General features: G+C 37.3%; 1 protein-coding gene across 4 annotated transcripts in view; it reads right to left on the bottom strand.

Annotated features, from left to right (window-relative positions):
• DACH1 (dachshund family transcription factor 1) overlaps positions 1-22504 on the bottom strand; it is a gene marked incomplete at its 5' end in the record, with an annotated part of 382732 nt that overhangs the window by 153605 nt on the left and 206623 nt on the right. The gene's annotated exons all lie outside the window — the stretch shown is intronic.

The raw sequence follows: 22504 nt of genomic DNA, 5'->3' as shown, positions 1-22504 counted from the left end.
GAGATCATGCAGAGAAAAAAAGCACTGCCAGGAGTTTGACCTAGGCTGTCCAATTAATTGTCAGCGAGTTAAAACAATGCAAATTCATTGAACAAATAAACACAGATCCAAACTTCTCAGTCACGGATGAAACATGGGCCAGTTTGAGACTCAATCATGAATTAAATAATCTATAATAGCCAATTAAAATGGAATATCAGGAACAACTGAGGCAGTGAGAGATAGCTCAGTTAACCACAGAACAAGCAGAACGCGTTTCTACTCATCCTGTAGCCAAAGATGCAACATACACCTACTGCAACTAATGGGCCCACAAGCTGGTACCCATGGTTGCAGAAGAAGATTTTCCAGAGCAACATTAGAATACCATTGCAAACCAGAACTCCATTAAAAGTCACTATTGTAATCTTCCAGTCAGAGGGGCCACATAAGTGGGGTGGGAACCTTTCTCATAACACCTGCCATCCACAAATTGTAGAAAAAACCTGACTGTTCCTCACTATTTAAAAGATCATTTTATGACATAGACATAAATATAAGGAATAAAACATGTCACAGCCATATACTTTGAAGGATTAAACATCGTGAGAGATAAACCTGTTTTGATCATGTGATCATTACAGTGATTTTTTTTAAGATGCATACAATATGATACCGTGAGGGAGTTATTTTCATAGCAGCATACAATAAATTATATTTTAAGAAAATCCCCAATCATAAAGTTGAATAACACTTCTAAGTGCACAGGATTAATAGAGATCAAAAAGGCAACTAACCCATGTGTAACACATGAGTAGTAAGTAGTAACCTCCAGAACTCCCATGTAAATCATTTAGTTATATAGCACACTGGGTCAAGGTTTATTGAAGCAACTTCTCAAAACCATAAAAATCATTTATTGGAACAGCTTACTCTACAGCATGCATGATAAGAAGGTGCTTTTTAGTAATCCCAAGTAATTAAAATCTTGCTTTGGCCAATGACGATAGTTGGCTTACCAAGAGAACCACAACAACATAGAGAGCTCTTGTCAGGTGGGTGTCATACCGTGGTCCTAAGAAAAAGACATTATCAAGTTCCTGAATTTACTTCATTTCAAAGGGCAAAAGTGAATTCTGCCAGTCTCATGAAGCCTAGATCCCTTTCTACACCATCTTTGCTACACCAAGCACAACACTGAGAAGTGGAGTCATCAGTGCAATGCCTGGGCCCAAGGATCATGTATGGTACGTCGAACAGAGATGCTTCAGAAACTGATCTCCTGAAGAGCTTTGATTAAGAACTGAAGCGTGTATATTGCAAATATTAACATATATTATTGTTTAGTGTAATGAAAAATAAAGATATTCAAGACTATGCCAGTTATTTCTTACTTAGGATGAAGCAAATTCATCACTTAGGAAAGGACAATAGAGTACAAAACCTCAGCAATCCACATCGCAATTTTGTATATAATCTCGAGGATAAATTTTGTATTTAGAAATACAGAAAATTCTAAATATAATTTGGGGGACTTTGCAAATAACAATTGGGTGAAATTCACTTCTTACAAGAGTTTATGACTGTAAAGAACTCTGCCTAGCTATCAAAACTTAACACAATTATCTAGAAGTCCTTAGTCAATGCAGCTTTGTGCTGCTATCCTTTAGCAGAAATCCTGGAGGCACAATACTCTGCACCTGTTCAAGGTAGATTTCTTAACTATACAGAACCTTAGAACATGTAACTAACTAAGAACACTTTCACTTACTCAAATCACTGCAGTCATACCCCAACAGTGTCCATGGTACAATCACACTTGGCTGACATAACAACAAACCCCACCTATCTATTAATCACTTAGCGTGTCAAATTGAATCCAAACTATGATACTATTTTGTGAAGCCAGTAATATATCTTTTCTTGACAGAACAATTAACCACGTTAAAGGTGGTTTCTCTGGGCAGTGCAAATTTGCTGCTTGTGACCACAAAAGTATCCAGTTAAGCCCCAGATGAACCTTCTCCAGCTTTCCCCATCTCTGTTCATATTGCATGAAAATAGCTTCTTACAACATAATAAACTTCAAGACACTCAGAAGGTGACAGAGAAGACAGAGGTGCTATATTCTACCCATTTGGTTCTCCAACACTATACACTTTTAAGATTCAGCTGGATAGCATGCTGGGACATCCAGTCTATGTCATGCTTGCCTAGAAAGTTTGACCAGATGATCCTTAAGGTCCACTCCAACCTGATATTCTATGATTCTACGACTGATTCATAACTCCCCCTATCCACCAGAGCCAACATCAGGAGCTACTGAGTTGAAACTCAGCGGAGAACACAAAAGCCAGGAAGCCCCAGGAGACATGCCTTCAAAAGGCAAACGGGATCCATCATTAAGCAATATAATTCAAAGTCCCGAAAAAAAGAGCACAAACACAAGCTCAGTGCCTCTGGAGTTTGGTCAGTAGCTTCAACCACAATAAAGGAAAAACTAAAGATCCACTAAAATTGCCTTAACTATGAAGTTCTGTAATTAAAAGTGAAATCAAATGGAGAAACGAGGAGCAGATGTTGGTTTTATTCCTGTGTGTTGACTTTATTAAGGAAACATTTCCCTATTTCACTCCCCCAAGACATCTTTTCCTTTCATTTATTTGCTATGTTTCCTATTATTTTCTTTTCCCACTAAACAACCATAACCTTCATCAGTACAATGAAGTAATTTATGTCTAAATACTTATTGCAGTTGGGATTTTTCTTCATGTGTTTTGCAATTGTTGTAGTTGATTTATAACTTTTATGTCTCAGATGTAAAATGGAAGTAGAATACAACCTTTTTTCCTCTACTCTGGTTAACACCTGTAAGAACACAAGAGATATACAAAAATAATCTATCCAGGTTTTTTTCATATAAGATCTCCTTCTCTAATTACTTTGTTTTAGAAAGCTACTGAAGATCTCCCCTGATACGAATTAAACCAGCACCCAGTTGGTGCTTTATTATCTCTTCAACAAAATGATTTATTGTTTGTAGTCTGAAAGCAAAAGAGGAGGAAAATTACATTTTCTGTACCAGTAGCAGTAGCCCTATCACTTGCTCTATACTATTATTTGAACATTACAATGACCAATATTGTAATGATACCAGAAATAGTTAACGCTAACAAAACTGCTTACACAAAAGTAGTGGCAACTGAGATCATCGTATCTCATGATAATTTAACCTTAGATGTTGTCTTATGTTTTTTACCTCAGCATGAACTGCTATAATGTTCAAATTTCAATTTATCTCCTACCCCAGATGCTGGACATAACTGTTGGAGTGTTTGTCTGGGGTTTTTTTGTTTTTAAGGTTTCAAATAAAGAAAGTTTAATTACTTAGGAACAGGCAAAAAGAATACAAGAAAAAATATCAAGAACTCACAAATCCTTTATGTGTGTGTGTCTACGCTATAGATAATAAACTAATTTTAAAATTACTTATTTTTTATATCAATGAGAATTGAATGCTCTGGTTTTAAACACTGATTAAAAAGGCTAGGCTATTAGTGCTTATAGAATAAGTATTACAAAAAGGCAAAAGAAATTTCTATCAAGCAGCATACCTAAACTGAAATGCACAAGATGTATATATACATACAGATATACACATGTGCACGGCAGATAAAAATTTGGAAATTCACAATGCCTTTGTTGAAAATTCAACTAATTGTATGAGTGATGGTGCTGCGATTGCATCTTCCAAACTCATGGCACCTTTGTAGCACCACAAACCCCTTCAACATGGAATAAGAAACTACACACTTCCCTCCAGCAGTGAAACTAGTAGAATATGCTGAAAGGGAAAGCCAAGTACAGCTCTTTTCCCAAATTCTTCAGCAGTTTCAAGGAAGCTTGATAAAAATCAGTATTAGTAGAACAGAACTTCAATGCACCCATGAAGCTTTCAGCAATCTGGTCTAGTTGAAGGTGTCCCTGTACATGGAGGGGGGTTGGAACTAGATGATCTTCAAAGTCCCGTTCAACCCAAACCAGCCTGTGATTCCATAATTCTATGAAGTTTCAGAAGAACATTTTTGTTAAGTTGGCGGGATACCTCTTGTGGGGAACTATTTAACAACTGGCATTTCTTTTGATGTGGATGAGATAATTGGAAAGCTTCTGATACTTCATTGTAAGAGGGACAAAGGGAAACGTATCATATTGTTAACAGAGATGATGTTTGTTGGTACAAACTTGGAATGATCTGCATCATGGACAGAGTACAATCATACGTATTGCTAGAAAAATCCTTTATACCAAATCATAACGAGCACCATTTATCTTCTTTCTCATTATAAATTGGTTCTATTTAGACAAGGCTGAGAACAATGACTAAAATAACTTTAAAACAGATGAGACATCACACAATCATATAATTACCTAAATATTGATTATTAGTGGCACCAATCACATTATTAATTCCAGACATTACAGAAAGGAACATCTTTTAAAGTAGCATTTATACACATGTACATTAAGGTAAGCAAGAAGTTTTGAAATATAAGCTCTGTTTCGGAAAACATTAATTTTTACTGCCTTTAGTGACACTGCTGCTCCCCGAGACAGGAAAACTGTGGCACATGCAACTGCAAGCACAGGAGGTCTATTAAGTTGCCTGCATATAGGATACTCTCATTTCAGGTGTCCTGTGATATCTGGTGTGTCCCCACAGGGCTTGAAAATATGCGTATGATCTCTGACATTCAGGAGTGGAAAGCGGAAGCCAAGGGGGATGCCTGAGGGCATTCCAAATAGGACAAGGTACCTGTACTGAATCAGGTTGCTGATGTCTTTGTTGCTGGAAGCACACGCATTATGGTGACTTGTCAGATAGTAGAAAACTGCTTAGCAATCTGCATGATGCTCACCCAAAAAACCTGAGTGGAACACTTCTCTCTTGCAATCTATAGATGATCTTCATGGCATTGTCCAGAAAAGTGCAATTTATACACTGTAATATTGAACTGATTAAAAAAAATAATACCTAAGTCTATGAGTGCGTGCTCATTAAAGCTTACATATAATTTTGGATTTTAAAATGCGTATAATTTACAATAACGTTTCTAGTTTTAAAACACCTTTGTAGAATTAAACATGAAAATTATATATGTTGCATGTGAGAACTGTAATACTCAAGTATACTTTTAACGTTACATCATATAATGAGTTGACCTTCTATTCTCCTTAACTCTTTTTTTCATCAAAGCCACCTAGACCCACTTTGCCTTCTGTTTCTCTAATCTGCAATTATTTATGTTTTCTTCATGCTGCTCTATCCACCATGGGAGCAAAACCGTACTTGGTGAAATATAGAGCTAATTATTCCATGAACCCAACAACAAAAAGACAGATGTTATATCAGACATGCTAACAGTTCCTATGTTTAATGCACACATAGTAAAAGACTGATTTTTATTTTTTTTTTTTTTTTTTTAGAAAAAGTGATGGGCCTAAACATGTGGAAAGAAATTAGCACAAAACTCAAACAGAATGACATATCTAATAGGCTCTAAAACATTAATTCATTGGTTGTATTCAGGATCAATTTTACTTCAATACAGATGTGAGGCTGTATGTGGGGTCAAATATAGCATATTAGGTAATTATGCTCAGTTTCTTCTGATCTCAGTACCCAGTTTCTTCAGTGTCCCTTCCATCTCTCCATCAGCACTTCCAGTTCTAGGATAAAATTTGTCCATCTCTGTCTAGCTTAGCATTTCCTAAAAGACAGAAACTAGATCTAAGAATAACTATAAAGGCAAACAAACAAACAAAATGAAACCCCAAAACAAGAAAACAACAATAAACCCCACCTCTTTCTAGTGTTTCCTATTTTTTCCTCAATGTAAGCAAGAGCTAGAAAACAGACCTTAGCAATGAAGAAATACCTGACATCACTACCTAAAAACACAGGTTGCAGCATATTGTTTTAAATTAGCCTCTGATTATTGGAAATGGAGGAACCGTATGGGTGACTCTACACCAGTTCTCAAGCACACATACGAGTCCTGCTGTATTTGATAGTACAGGTGTAGCTTAAAAAAGCAACTCTATGAAGACAGTGCACAAAATCAGCCTTCTAATATTTTTAAGTGCAAATCAACATACCAGATTCCTATTTAGAATAACTGGGAGTCAGTCTGGTGTTTATTATGAAGAATTCATCACAGTCACAGTTTGATCTCTCAGCAGCCTCTGCAAACAGGGCACCATCAAGAGCATGCTTTCCCCCTTCTTCAGTACCAAACTTCCACAAGGCTATTAGTTCTCTTTCTCTACCACAAACTAAATCAAAACTAAGAATAAGCCCACAGATCTTGCAACTGAACAGAAAATCATGCTATTTCCCTTTCCTTTTTGCCTAGCTTTACCACTTTCCATGATTTCAGATAACTTGCAAACTTTCATGTCAGGCTTAACTCTGGTAATTCCAATTATCTTTTATACACTAATACAATATAAATTTGCTACATACCCTCTTACCTCACTAAAGAGGAATCTAGTAACATCCCTGAGTAGCTAAACTGTTCTGTAATAAAAGTAAAGAAAACCTTCATTCAATAAATGTATGGTTCTTTATAGTAAGATATAGTAAGATAGCCCATCATCAGTCACATTTCAATAGAGAAACAGAGACCACTAAAACAGAATTCAGTAAACACAAATCTGAATCATTAGCTCAGGAGCACTAATTACATTACCATGATAAATCACTTCTCACAGATGTGCAGTACCAAATCTAAAAAGGACACTTTCTACTTCACTAAAATACACATTATTACCACACAACTAGTTCAAATCCACTAGAAATGGAAAAAGAAGATTAAAAGGGTGTGATCTTAAATTCAACTTTGAAGGGATAGAAGCCTGAATAAAATATATGTGTCAGATTATAAAACTTCAGAAAAATAACTCTAGTAAGAGATATCTATGATAATACAGAATTTCAAATAACTGTTTAAAAACATGCATAACCAGACTAATCACAGTACTCTAGAAAGGAACATGTCTTTAATAGCCATCATCACGGTATGAAATCCACTCTGAGCTTATTACATTTGGCTGAATAATCTAAAATTGTAGAATTAAAAATAATTATTGATAAAAGATAAGACATAAAATCTCCCTAGCTGTTTGAAGCTAAGAATATCAGGGGATGGAATGAATGTTGAATTTATGTTGTGGAAAATTGGTCCCAAGTTGGTTTTACACTTCATCAGAAAGCACTTTCGTCTTGTATGCAAACAGTTAATGAAGCATACCAAAACTGCAACTTTTTTGCTCGCACTGGTGTGGTAAGACTCACAGCATATTCCCTAGCTTGCAGAATACTCAGTAAAGATTAGAGATTTTTCATTTCTTCTTCCCTGGTTTTAATGCAGAATCCTATAATATTAAGATTCCTTCTTGCATTTTCAAGTATTGTTCTACATAGCTTGTAGCTGCAGATATACTTAAAGCTGCTTTCATATTTAAAGTATTAATTTTTGTTCCTTTACAGAGTATTTTCAGGAAAAGATGACACCACATAAATAACTGGTGCCCTAATAAATTCTAAGAATGTTGATTCTTAACTACCTCTCATGCTTGATGCATGACTGGTTTTAAAATTTTATAGTTAAACCATTCTCTTTTTTTTCTTTTTTTTTTTTTTTTTTTTGATTCAGCTATTCTGAAAATTGAAAACAAGAAACAAATTATTCCAAGTGGATAGCAGCTGGATACTATCATGTCTTTTCCAGAGAAAATGGGTAGGACATTTGATACCAAACCTGAAATAAACATAGAACAAGAAAGAATTTACAATATGCTGAACACTTGCCTTTAAAAGGACTTCCTTTCACATTCCAGTTCTATGGCTTCTGCTTCAAGAAGTCGTCTGCAGAATTATATCTGAGTATGGCAACCAGCTCCATTATCTCAATCATACACACTGTTACGATTAACTTGGGGAAATTAGTGGGGCTTACACAGTTGAACAAATGATTGGCAAACTGTAGTCAATCACCACATCAAAAAGAAAGTCCCAACTGCAAAGACAAACTGCATTAATGCTCGGCAGGAGGAGACCAATCTGCCTAAAAATGGTGTAATGCAGGAACTGAACGTATTTATTTATTCAAGAATCACAAACGCTGTTTAATCTGTGGAATACAGCCTTTCACCACTCGTCCTGTAAAGAAACTCCCATTGGTAGTCCAAAGCATTAGAAGCTACTAATATAATGCTGAATGCTCAGACTTCAGAAAATGGGTGTAAACTGTCTTCTGTCATACATTCTCATTAATTAAACCAGTTAAGGGCAAAAAAATAAAATTTTCAGTGGCCTTTACTAGAAAGAAAGGATCTGCCATTAAAATCCTACAGGAAAATGAGCACACCGAGTCCCACATTAATGGGACAGGCGGGGGTACTTTTCAGCAATTACTGCCATCAAAACCATTCAGATTATAAGTTTTTGGAACTCCAGTTACAATTAGGACTGCAAGAGTTCTTAACATTTCAACTAAAACCAGTCAGATGAGGTTGTAATGCTTGTTCTTAGGCTTGGGTGCCATTGAAGTAGATTTGAGATAAATAGATTAAATACATAATATATCTAAATCATCTCTCATAACAGTTTTGTAACAGATTCCTCATGTTTCTAGAGTATACAATAGTTGACATATAGTGTCTCAACCTTTTTTTTTTTTGTTATTGTTATTTATAATGCCGTAAAGTCCTCTCAAGCTTTTGCTAAATGTGCTTATCCTTTTACTGCCTTCTCACACTATTTCACATTGGGCAAGACCTTCACACTCACCAGAGATTCTCTAAAGGTGGCCAGCCTAGAAAGGGTAACACCATCCACTTCAAAGCAATGTTTGGTAAAGTGTAATTTTACAGCAAGCCACTTCTGACAGAGGCAATTGTATACTCATATTCGAATCTGAAGAGCAAACTTGTTGGGAAACTAGCTGAAAAAGCTGGGCTTGATTAATGTTTTAATGCAAAGCTTTCAAGAAAGCTCAGCTGCAGCAAGAAATGGAAGTGGTGATTCAGGAGACACTACTCACTCCCTTTGAGTCCATACTGAAGCACTGCTCCAGCATGGTGTGAAGGGACATCATGCTGCTGGTGGTGCTGTCTTTCAGATGAGATGTAAAACTGAGTTCTGACAACTTACAGTCATTAAATATCCCATGGCACTTTTCACAGGAGTACATGTGTTAACCCATATGTCCTGGCTACATTCCAAATGCATAATTGCATTCTGCCTACCTAAATTCCCTATGCAGTTTCAGTAGCATGCAGTACTATTTATTCTCTTTCTTTCTTTTCTACAACACTGTCCTTTATTATCTACGCTCAGGTACAAGAAAAGGCACAGATATATCACAATCTCTTAAATTTTAGCTGACATAAAAGAATTGAAGGCAACTTGAGATCTACATGATGCACAGGGGAAAAAAAGGGTGCCCAGAATTCAAGCAAGCGTGAAGCTGCCGAAGCTTGGCAGTACAGAAATATCAAGGACAAGAAAAATCTCCTAACTGTTATCTTTGTCAGCCTGAGTCCTAAGCACCCAGCAGTTTTGAAAACTATCCCCAGCCCTTTGCAGACTTGTAAAAGGATTGGCAGGATTTAAAGAGCATACTCTGCCACTTAGATACTTAAATTGCCCTGAAACTCTCCGTAAGTTCCACTCCTGAAGTCAGGCATCTACTCTGTTAAGCTAAAGAAAAAAACCAAAACAACATTTAAAGGTCTATTTCTACATTTTACATTTTGAAGAGAGCGTTTGAAAACATTGATAAAACAGGAAGAGGACCTAGATGAGAACCCTGTAGTATTCCCAGAGCATCCTAAGTACTGAACCACCCAATCATTACCTCTTTCTTTTCAATAAATGTTGCACTCACTTCATCATAGTGGTCCCAAAGCATAAAGAGCAAAAAACACTTAGACGTAACTTTGTGCCCAGTACCATATATCAGAAAGAGTATATGCTGAATTTGGTCTTAGAGATCATCAAAGAGCAGCTTCCATCCTAAATTTTGGCATAAAATAGGGATTGCTTGACTTAGTGCAAAGTGTGGGATACAGTAATAAAACTGTTAATGTCAAGCGGACTTTGCTAATGAAATGGAATTCTCTGGGCCTTTCAGGTTAAAAAAAAAAATAAAAAAAATCTGAGCTTTCCCTCTGTGTTTTCTGTGCTTAACTTTTTATTAGAACTTACACTTAAAACCTCTCCAGATTCAGGTCTGAAACTGGTCTCTCCAGATATATTTGCTCTTCTAAAGTACATTTATTGACCATTTCTCTTTTATATTTCTTTTTCTGACAGTTAAAGAAAAAATAACACAGATAACTAAATCAGTCCTGCCAATCCTCTTCCTGAGACAGGACACACAGCTCAGATACAGTGTTTAAACCTAGATTCACTTTGCTGAAACTTTCAGTTTAAGTGACCAGCTGCCTGATTCCCTGTACAGTCAAACAATGGGCAGTCAGCTGTACATAGTAATTCACATTTTCATTGGTATTAATTGTTCATTGGGGATATCTATCTCTTTTTGAGCCTCATGGAGTTAGATGAGTTAAACATGACTGATCCCAAATACTTTTTTCACCCCCCCTTTTTTTGTGATAATTGCCATTATATTCCTACCAAAAAGCAGTGCAATCAATTATGCAGAGAGGTGTTGGGTTTTGGTGAAATTATTTGTACTCTCATCCATAGTCTCATTCCGACCACTATCTCTAAATGGTTTTCAGTTGCATACACGGTGAATCAAATGTATTTTCTTGGAGCCAAAATTACTGATTAGAATTATATCAGGTGGCAGAGTCAACTGAGAAATGAGGATCAACTTTACTCACATCTTTCCTTTTCTGAATCAACCTGTTGCCAGCTTTCTTCACTATTAAATTAACTGTATCTTCAGGTTTGGGGGTTTTTGTGGGTTGTTTCTGTTTTCTTTTTTTTTTTTTTTTTAGGACATACATTCAGGTCTCAGATTATATTGATAAGCACTCAGAAAAAAAGAAGCCAAAACAACCTCCATATACTTTGTGAGCATGACTGCATGAAATAAAGGCAGGTCTGATGGACATTGAATTAATGCAAATGACATTTTGTAATATATGGCCCTGATTCTCCTTTCACTTATGCTGCTGTAAATCTGGGGCAGGGGGAAATAAAAACCCAAATTCCATAGATTTTCATAAACTTAGTCTGCTCAAAAGCTGATACAGCTGAGAAAGAATCAAATGCTCTTTATTTAAATACTGATTGTGCACTTACGAAATTAAAACAGTTGCAATTCATAGACTGAAAATAAATATACTTTTTAATTTATATTTAATTCTGCATGCTTATAGGCTTAGAGAGAATTCCAAGTAACTAGCTTGTCTGAAATGAAAACATGAGTATTCCTAACAAAAGGGGTTTATACTTGAGGGGATTAGAGGGCAGCAGGTAGCTCAGAAGCCTTTGGCATACCCAGAATAAAACCAGGTCATTTCTAATATTAAAAAAAAAAAAACACCACCTTTAATATAGAACAATAGATTGTGCTCAACTTGCAATCCCCTTTCTTCTTCGCCCTCCAACATGCAAACACCTGACACACAAAGGGAGTCACATACAGAAGGAGATTATGATGCAATGATCTCGTTGTGAATGCTGCATTATGGTTTCAGCATCGCTGTAAGAGCTCCCCTGGCACTTGTGCTTACAGCAATTTGAATTTCTCTGGCAGCTAGGTATGATTTGTGACAGATTTCAGCCTTGCTCTTCACTGTAAGGAGTACACTGGCAAATGCTTGAGGTATTTACCATGGAGATTGGAAATGAGAAAATGTGAAGAGGAACATTTGAGGTAGCCTTTTTTTAAATAAACAAAACAAAACAAAACATGGATCTGTTAGGTAATCCAACCCAATTCTTTTCAATGGCATCATTTTGTGCTTTTTAGGCAAAGTTGTCTCGCTATACTGTTCTATTTGATGTATTATTCCATTTGCCACGGTAGAGAAACCCTTTTAATTCTAACGACTATTACAACTGCATATATCACGAGCCAAATGCTCCATGTAGAGTGCAAAGAATCTTTCAATTGATCGTACTGTGTGTCAGAGTGGAAAGAAGTTTGCCTATACACTTTTTACACTTGAATTACACATGTAAACTTGTTTACATGGTTTGGAAAATTTTACACTGACAACACACAATTACCTTGTTATCCTGGAAAACACCTTAAATGCCTCTGAAAAGGTAGGGTCAGTTGATAGTTTACATGTTTGGCACTGGATCCCCCAGAAGTTTGCAAAGACAAAGCATCTACATTTAGGGATCTGCAGAAGTCCATAAAATTTAGTTGAAGGTTGTTCTCAATGTCTCTTCTGCTATAAAAGCGGTAATAAGCATCTGTATACTAAGTTTCTCTAAACCTTTCTTGGTCTGCAGACTAAATCTTATCTTGATTCCTTCCTCATTCATATATGTAAGTACTGGAAGCAGTCCTCAGGGAATAAAGGCAGTTCCATAGCAAACGCTGCACTCTGAGCACAAGCATTCAGGGAACAATGACAACATGCTGGCTGGCTTTGGCATGATCTGATGAATGAGAAATTTAATAGAGAGATATTGCACAGCCTACAACAAGAAATCCTACATTTAACAAAGGACTGAGATTGACCGGGTTTAGGCTAATGAAGTTTGTACCTCATCCAGTAGAATGGATCCAAACTTACATTCACATGTAAAAATAGCCTATCGATTAAAGCATATTTCTTCCTCTTTGGCCCTGTTTTTCAATTATTTTATTTGAGACAATAAGTTTGGCAAGTTCTTTTGTTAACACAGTTCCTGTTATTTTAAAAGCAACAGATTTTATGGCCCATGGTTATCATCTGATACTTAAAATATGTCCATGAAAGAATGCATAGGAGGTGTCAGGTGCACCCTTGGGAGGATAAGAATGTCCACATGGCCCCAGGTCTTCTGCACTGCAAGTAGCACTTTCTGTATTGAATGGGTGAGAAATATTCTTTCGCATTTGCAGGTGTTCTGAATTCAAAAGGTACAGCATAAAATATGAATTAAGGATTAACCCTCTGACCTGCCAAGCATCCTCAAGTTATGGTTCCAAATACAAGAATCAGATCTTCAAAATAATTTAAATTTTAAATTAATTTCATTTAGTATTATATTTTACTTATTTTAAATAATTGATATTATTCAACTATATGATTTATATACAAAGACATGATTTAAAGTATGTTTTTGTAACTGTGAGGTTTTTTTAACTTATTTACTTAATTTTTAAATATCATAAGCATGCAGTCTTTAGAAAATTGTGAAAGACAGCAGATTTGATTGATTTATAAATACTATAGTACATCTGGCATATCAGGGGTTTGTTATTGGTCAATAACTTGAAAAAGTGGAGCTGTAATACATAAACCTACAATTTCAAACAGAAAACCGTACTATTTTGTAGTGATGCATCAGCATCTATCCTTAAAATTGCTTCAACTATGTTGTAATAAACAATTAAAAAAACCCCTTTAAATAATAAATACTTAAATACTAAAACCTCTTTGTCTATTAAATGGAATTAAATAGAATATGGGGGTTCCAAGTGATCACCAAGTGATCGCTGTTCCATTCTTTGACTATCAAGAAAATATATGCCAGACATGTTCTGTTGAAAAAATGCTCACTGTGGAGGGAGTTTCAAGAAGATTAAAGATTATATAAATAAACGGAAATAAAATGTAGAAAATATATAACTAGTGCTTTTTTTAAATTAAGGTCACCAGTCTATTTAGAGAGATGAAAGTGAAAAAGATCATTAATAGATGAGAATACGTAACAGTAGGTTTGGCACAACTGTTAGTCCTTCTCACTATACAAGAATGTGAAAATATTCCATGAAACTGAGATACAACATATCAGCACATATCGCTTTCTGGAAAAAACAGAATTACTTGTTTTAAAAATATTTATAAGTATACAGATGGAAATAATTGAGGACAACAGTTTGTTGAAACTGGAACTTATCACTTAGTGTAGCAGTGGGGGAAAGCCCTCATTACGTTAAATATAAGAAACAACTACATGAGATTAAAACTTCTCATTTCACATGATAAATACTTGCTGGCTGATGCAGACTAGTCAGGAACTATTCACGCACAGAAGATGATTCTATATCTGCCTGCTCTCAGTTTCTTGAACTTTCCTCTGATGGGTGCTGTGATTTATAGGATACCATGACAAATTCACCACAAGTCCACTCCAAAGTGAAAATACTATGTCACGCTGGTACTTGAACAACTGTCATAACTGAGGAATGCTTTAAAGAACTTATACTGACATCACAAAAGTGCCTATAAGGATACATTTTCTTAACATTTTGATTACAACACTTGAAATATTTTGATTCTATTGCTACTTTGCATTGAGAAAACTACACTTTACTTAAAAGTGGTATATACAAATGTGACATATAACATCTATTTTTATATTTTTTATGTATAAATAGTCATTAATAGTCACATCAATGTATATTTATATGTAATTATTCGTATATAAAACCTAGACTATGTCTATATAAAAATTATATATTCTGGATTAATGTATTGAATACTTAAAACAAATCAAAGTTACATTTGAAGGACATAAAAATTAAAATAGAAACTGTTTCTGTATACAGGATACTAATTAAGGCAGAGTATTTAAATGTAATAATTGTACTCTCTCCGCTGTCTCTTTTTTAAAAAACCTTTGCAGAGAAAGAGCTACTCACTTATCCATTTCAGTTAGCAAGAAATTTCTCAACTTCCTTGGGTGCTTAAGTCCAAGAATATTTTAGACCCCATCTTTGCATATTACTTTATCTTTCAGTGGTAATTAACAGAGTCTTAATCTGGCTAATGTTAATGACCACTGTTCTTTCTTTAAATCCCAGTTAAACCAAGCTTATTAAGGGCCAATTAAAGGAAGTCTTATGTGATCTGAATAACACTAAGACCAATTTTTAACAGCTATGATTCTTTATTTTGGATGATGATTGTGGAGGAAAGAAAAAACAACTTTCTCATTATGGCCTTTGTCTGTTTTAAAATAAACTGTCAATGACTATTGGGAAGAATGAGGAAACTTAGGCAGAGACACAGCTGACAAAATTCAGACCTCCTAGAATAAAGAAAAAAAAAAAAAAAAGCTACGTACTACTATTTTCGCTCCTTCCCATAAAAAAGGCAATATATTCCTAATTTCCATTTCATTTTTCATACTATTACAGCACAAAAGTGGAATGACACTTTGCAATAAATTTCTAAGTGGTAACAACACAACCTAAAACTGCATTAACAGAGTACAACTGACAAAATAAAGAAAAACTTGCTCAACATTTGAATAGGAAATGGAACCTTTCTACCTAAGATGAAAGCAATAACAGGGCTTTCTGGTTTGGCGACAGTCAGGTAGTTTTCTCACTGCATAACTGAATAAAATTTTCGATTCTGAACTTCTGAAAAGCTTGTTGGTTCCACTTATGTCTAAAGTGACCCTTCTGCAGACTCATTATAAATTATATCCTACTATTTCTTACGTAGCTAGGATTTCACTCATTGCTTAACTTCACCATTACTTCCCTTTCATCTGGACGGAAAGAGTAACGCAATCTGACAACTGCCTCTAGCTATTAAACAAAATATTACACTTACCACTACTACCTAAAGTCCAAACATCTACACAGGCTAACCTCTGCTGCAGCAAGTCATTACAAGACAGGTCGTTTGCATACTCTGCAGCACACAACAGACCTAACTCCATGGTGACAACTCTTAAATTCTGCAGGAGCAGCCACAAAATCCATGGCAACATTAATTCATTGTTGTCTCTAAAATACTCTTCATTCCTACTTTCCCACTCCCGCACAAACATATTCATCCATGACTCATAGCAAAGAATATCACTGATGAAAAATTGATGCTTATTTTTAACGATAAATCTTGAATTACTTTTCTCTGTGCTCCCTAGATAATTGGGCTGTAACAGCCCTTGGCCTCTAAAAGAGCTCTGCACAAATTATCTTTGTATTCTGATAGCAGCACAGAAGAAAACTTGCATCTGGACTCTCCAGCTTTTGGTGTCCCCCTTGCTCCACTCTTTGTCAATCTACCAACCTCGCTAGCGTGCACTCAGTATTCCAGCTAGTTATAAACTGGACTTCAGCTTTAACTTTCTGTGTCCTTGTTCCTGGCTCCATGAGGCAATACAGCTGTACTGCAGCTGTGAACGTAATTATAAAAACAAAACAAAATCCCTCTCAAAATCCAAAGCAGAAGTTTTCAGAAAATGATGAGGCTACAAGAGTACCAGGCTTTGCTCTGCACAACTCATCTGATAAACCAACAGCTGTCAGCACTGCTACGGCAATGGGAAAGTATACTATTTTTCCAAAATAATTATCAAGGGATAATGAGGGGAGACAGAGGGTAAACAGAACACTGCAAAAATTGTATCATGCCACAACAAAACAGGAAGAGGGCAGTGACATCGTAAAGGAGTATTACAATATTGAAACAGGGTTTGACATCTCATAGCCAAAATTTCACCTCTAGGTGAGGTCACACCTATAGTACTGGCTACAGAAAAAATTTGGAAAATACAACTAAAGTAAGTTTAATGTCACCTGCAGTTGTTCACATCTGTTAATTTGGCAAATCAGCTTTTCCATGCAAAGATAAACAAAAGAAAGATGACTTAGTCTTAGCATGTCCTACGTACATTTCTATGCAAAGCAACAGCAGTAAGACAGTAGAGCTTGCCAGTCACAAAACAAATGGGGAAGCATATTCAGCAGTATTCTTAACTAACCAGCACTTTCCCATCCTGATCTTTCTTTCCATCTTACTCTTTTTCCCCTCTTTCTCCTCCCTCACCATTTCCCACCACTGCCACAGCCACTGATCATTAGACAGCACTTCCAGATTTCAAGAAAAAACCCTCTTTATTCCTCGTCCTCCAGTTAAGATTTCAGCTGTACACTACAGAGTTCAATCCTGCATCAGAGAGGGTGAGACTCCAGTGCAAGCCTGGCTGCTGTACTGGTATAGCAGCAGTTCCGTATGTGCCCTGTGACATCATTGGTATGTCTGAGATTAAGGGTGAGGTCTGCAAATTACTCCAGTTTTATTGGCCCCAAGATAGAATCACAGAATAGTTAGGGTTGGAAAGGACCTTAAGATCATCTAGTTCCAATCCCCCTGCCATGGGCAGGGGCATCTCACACTAAACCATGTCACCCAAGGCTCTGTCCAACCTGGCCTTGAACACCGCCAAGGATGGAGCATTCACAACCTCTCTGGGCAACCCAATCCAGTGCCTCACCACCCTCTCAGTAAAGAATTTCTTCCTTATATCCAATCTGAACTTCCCCTGTTTAAGTTTGAACCTGTTACCCCTTGTCCTGTCACTACAGTCCCTAATGAAGAGTCCCTCCCCAGCATCCTTGTAGGCCCCCCTCAGATACTGGAAGGCTGCTATGAGGTCTCCATGCAGCCTTCTCTTCTCCAGGCTCAACAGTCCCAACTTTCTCAGCCTGTCTTCATATGGGAGGTGCTCCAGTCCCCTGATCATCCTCGTGGCCCTCCTCTCAACTTGTTCCAACAGTTCCATGTCCTTTTTATGTTGAGGACACCAGAACTGCACACAGTACTCCAAGTGATGTCTCAGGAGAGCAGAGTAGAGGGGCAGGATCACCTCCTTCGATCTGCTGGTCACGCTCCTCTTGATGCAGCCCAGCATACATATGGCTTTCTGGGCTGCGAGCACACACTGCCGGCTCATGTTCATTTTCTCATCGACCAACACCCCCAAGTCCTTCTCTGCAGGGCTGCTCTGAATCTCTTCTCTGCCCAACCTGTAGCTGTGCCTGGGATTGCTCCAACCCAGGTGTAGGACCTTGCACTTATCATGGTTAAACTTCATAAGGTTGGCATCAGCCTACCATACAAGCATGTCGAGGTCCCTCTGGATGGCATCCCTTCCCTCCAGCGTATCAACCGAACCACACAGCTTGGTGTCATTGGCAAACTTGCTGAGGGCGCACTCAATCCCACTGTCCATGTCACCGACAAAGATGTTGAACAAGACCGGTCCCAACACCTATCCCTGAGGGACACCACTCGTTACCGGTCTCCAGACGGACATCCAGCCATTGACCACAACTCTTTGCGTGCAGCCATCCAGCCAGTTCTTTATCCACCTACCAAATTGGTGTCTCTCCAATTTACAGACAAGGATGTCATGTGGGACAGTGTCAAACGCTTTGCACAAATCCAGGTAGATGACGTCAACTGCTCTGCCCCTGTCCATCAGTTCTGTAGCCCCCTCATAGAAGGCCACCAAATTGGTCAGGCAGGATTTCCCCTTAGTGAAGCCATGCTGGCTGTCACCAACCACCTCCTTGTTTTTCATGTGCCTTAGCATGCCTTCCAGGAGAATCTGCTCCAAGAGTTTGCCAGGCACAGAGGTGAGACTGATTGGTCTGTAATTCCCTGGGTCATCCATTTTCCCCTTCTTGAAAATGGGGGTTATATTTCCCTTTTTCCAGTCGTTGGGAACTTCACCTGACTGCCATGATTTTTCAAATATGATGGCCAGTGGCTTAGCAACTTCATTCACCAGCTCCTTCAGGACCCGCGGATGGATTTCGTCAGGTCCCATGGAGATATTATATATATGTATAAAAAATCATAAGCACACATTGAACATCTAATCTGCTTTGGCAGAAGTAACTTACTTGTGATTATGGAGTGTAGAAAGCTATACAGGAGGTCTCCTTTGCAAACTCAGACCTGATGTGTACCTCTCCTGCCCCTTTCAATTATTTTTATGAAAAATCTGTTTAAAAACACATTTTCAAACCTGAGTTGTTCAAAGGGCTACTAGGGGGAGAGGGGGAAAGACACCTGCACCTTTCTACCATGACCACGGGAGCAGCTTGCAGGACTTGCAGCATGTTCAAGGCGTCAACTGTTCTCATGTCATTGCACGTGAGGACCTGGGCAAGTGAGACCTGGGCAAATGCCTTCCACTTCCCTCCACACATCTCTAATTTTTTTTGAAGTCTTTCCAATGTGTTGTCCTAGAGGAACAGATTAAGTGGCAGGGGGGGATATCAAAAAGTGAAGGCTACAGTTTCTTTAAGAGGCCAGGACCAAGAGCCTGTGATATTGAAAGGAACAAGAATCTCCTTCCTCCCAGAAAACAAAGCATGCTACAGAACTGTACCAAACTGTGTATAAACAGCCAATTCTCCACTTTTCAAGGTATTTAAATACTATCTCAGAAAATGCATGGACTGCAAAACATTACTCTTTGCTAGGTTTGTGACATCTGGCTAGCACTGCTGTACCAACAATCACCAAGTCCAGCCACACAAGCCAATTACTTCAGGGCCACTTGCCTGTAATTCTGTAGGATGATCCTCAACTCAGAATTAAGGTTGCTGCTTACCCATTCCTAGCTCTCTGCTCTGACCATCCAGGCTGGCTTTGTGCAGAACCAGAAATTAGAAGCTGTTGGTAACAGGGACCTTGGTTCACAGGCACCTGACTGGTGTCTGAATGCAGAGAGGGTGTTCTCACGAGGATTGACTGGTTAAACGCCATGCCATCCTAAACTGACTGTTTTCAATAACCCAATAACTTGCAATAACCTAGTGTCCATATGGCGTAATACTTCACCCAGAACTAACTGAGCATGTTTGGGAGAGCACTACACAAAAAGATTAATTCTGCTCTTGGCATCCTTGGCATCACCACTCCATAAACCAGGTTCATGGATAAATAAAAAATTGCCTACCTCCTCTTTCATATAAAGGAATTACTGCCAAATCTGATCTGCATACAAAATCAGCTGAAAAATCATGTATATTTGCAACACTTCTGATGTGGTACATCTCTGTTCGGACTCCTAAGCCAGAATGAACCATGTAAACAATGTATGATTCCAAAACGACAGATACTGGTTTCTCAAGCATTCAGAAAAATGTTTGCTCTAATGTAACAAAAGTGGCTCTATGGGATAAAAATACCACGCAATTCAAGGCAGAAGAGAGATTCAATACAACTATCTTGGACATAAGGCTCATGAAACTGCCTTGAAGAAATGTCTAAAGGAGGTTTTTGGTGAGTTCTGCAGAGTAGATAGAAGATACATTATCCATAGTATCATCTGCTTTCACCTCATGGGATGTAAAAACAGAATCAGACCTTCAGTCTATAGGTGGAAAAGGCATGGGTTTTTTTCTTTCAGAAACTCTTCATTTCTTATTGCTCCTGACTTTCCACTTGCTAACCTTTTTCTGTCCACATCTTTATCTATCTGCTTTGTCACTCTCCCTCCATGTAACTGGAGCATGGGAACTAGCAATATCAATTGTTCTCTTTTTCATAAGGATGCCTCAGGACTGACTGAACAATTACTACTGGAGTCATGAGGGATATTTTCCCTTTGGAGCCTAATGGATTTTAAAGTATCTTAGAGTTTTAGTTCAATTGACAGGAAAATCTGGAAGCAATGCACAGCCCTAGCTATTTCTTCTTAACTTGGGAGGGATGCTAGTAAGAACACTGTAGCAACAAATGAAACACATAATTTTGCTGGTAAAATTTTATAAAGGCACACAGGTCCCCCTTTGGCAAATTTTGCCTTGCTGTTGGAGAAAGGAAGGAGTGACACATACTCAAAAGACTTCAAAAAGAAGAACTGAATCCTAGAACAAACTGACTCCTACAAATGATAATCCATCCTCTGAAAGACCTGTGTAGCTGGGGAGTCTGGAAGATTTTCGTTTTTTCAGAAGCTTTCCAGTGTTAAGTTACTAAAACTGCAGCCTCCTGCTTAAATCCATTCATGTGCCTGTCTTCATTCACTTGAGCATCCCAATCAAGTGACCACTGAAATAGACTGGTGGCATTCTGAGATGCCAGCCATTCACACTAAGATGAAATCTTCCATTGTGGAGTAAAAACAGTTGCATAGATATAATATTCATATATAAGAAATAGTACTGGCTATACTCCTATCTACAACTAACACCACAGTAACTAATACCACAGTGGTAATCAGATACAGAAAGGGAGGGAAACAAACCACATAATAAACAAATACTTAATGTTTAACTTTTAAGGCCTGATTTTTTTTGTCATCTAATTCTAAATACTACCTTTAGAGAAGGAGACATGCTAGAAAATTAATATCATACATAACCTATAGACCACTTTTGACTTATTTAAATCTTCAATATGTATTTGTTTTCTGTATAAATTTCTTTCTTATTATTCTCAATAAGATACTCTCAACACAATAAAAAGAAGGACATTACCAGCAGTGCTTTCAATCATGGGGGCTATATATTCAAGAGCAATCAATAAAAACCACACAGGGCCTGACAAACAACTAGTCAAAGGAATCATTTTTCTCAGATACTTAGCGGTATCCTTTTAAAGTAATTGCTTTTGGTCAATGTTACCCGTTATCATTTGGTCTGCTCTTTTTCCAAAATAGAATGGATGTCATTTCCATTAATATTTCAGCTGCCTATGTAGGTTTTCAAAGTGCACACTCCACAAAAAAGGGAGCATTTTCGTTTCAACTTCAGCCAACTAACAAAGAACTCTAAAATGTTATAGAACAGGCAGTGTCATATTGTTCAGGCTAAAAGGTAATTGTAAAGAAATGATTACAGAATATAAGATATTGTCTGCCCTCCTTTTCACTCCACACAAAACTGTTAACTCTAATAAAGACAAATAGAAACAACAGACGTTATCCCACTCAGTCCAGGCTAGAAAACAGCATTACCAGACAAATATGCCTGAAATGCCGCCTAAAATAATGAAATGAACATTGATTCAGTATGGGTTGTTTTAGGAAATTTAATGAAAATCTCACCACTGAAACCCTTGTGTTGTCTAATCCTGCCTGTGACAGCAGGAAAGCTGCTGCCTTGTGCCAACTGATCACTTAAAGATGTCCGTAAGATACTGAAAATACCCAGCATAATCTGTAAGTGTACAGCTGGGATACCAAATTAGATTAAGAAAGGCAAAGAACGTATCTTTTCGGTTGTAGTAAGGCCTCAGAAACTGTCTAGTTATGCTTTGTACTAAATGTTCTGGCATGCTGCCAAGGCACTTCCAAACATTTCTGAGTTCACTTTTCCACAGAACTCTTTTAAAAATCAATTAGTAGTGAAAGTCTTTCAAATGCAAGTGTTTTAAAATGTCAAGCTTGTATTTTTTTTCTTTTACCCCCCCTTGTTGTGCATCAATGGCAGTATTTTGAAACCTTTGTATTAAATTGATCATATTCTCTAATTAAGCCTTTAAAGAGAACAACATGAGCAGGCAGTTTAAAATGTATATAACAAAAGGTTCATTCTTCAGGAAAAAAAAAGGAAATAAA

This window comes from Psittacula echo (assembly GCF_963264785.1).
Source record: "Psittacula echo genome assembly, chromosome: 3".
In the NCBI taxonomy this organism is placed as follows: Eukaryota; Metazoa; Chordata; class Aves; order Psittaciformes; family Psittacidae; genus Psittacula; species Psittacula echo.
This window is presented reverse-complemented; position numbering and strand designations above follow the sequence as displayed.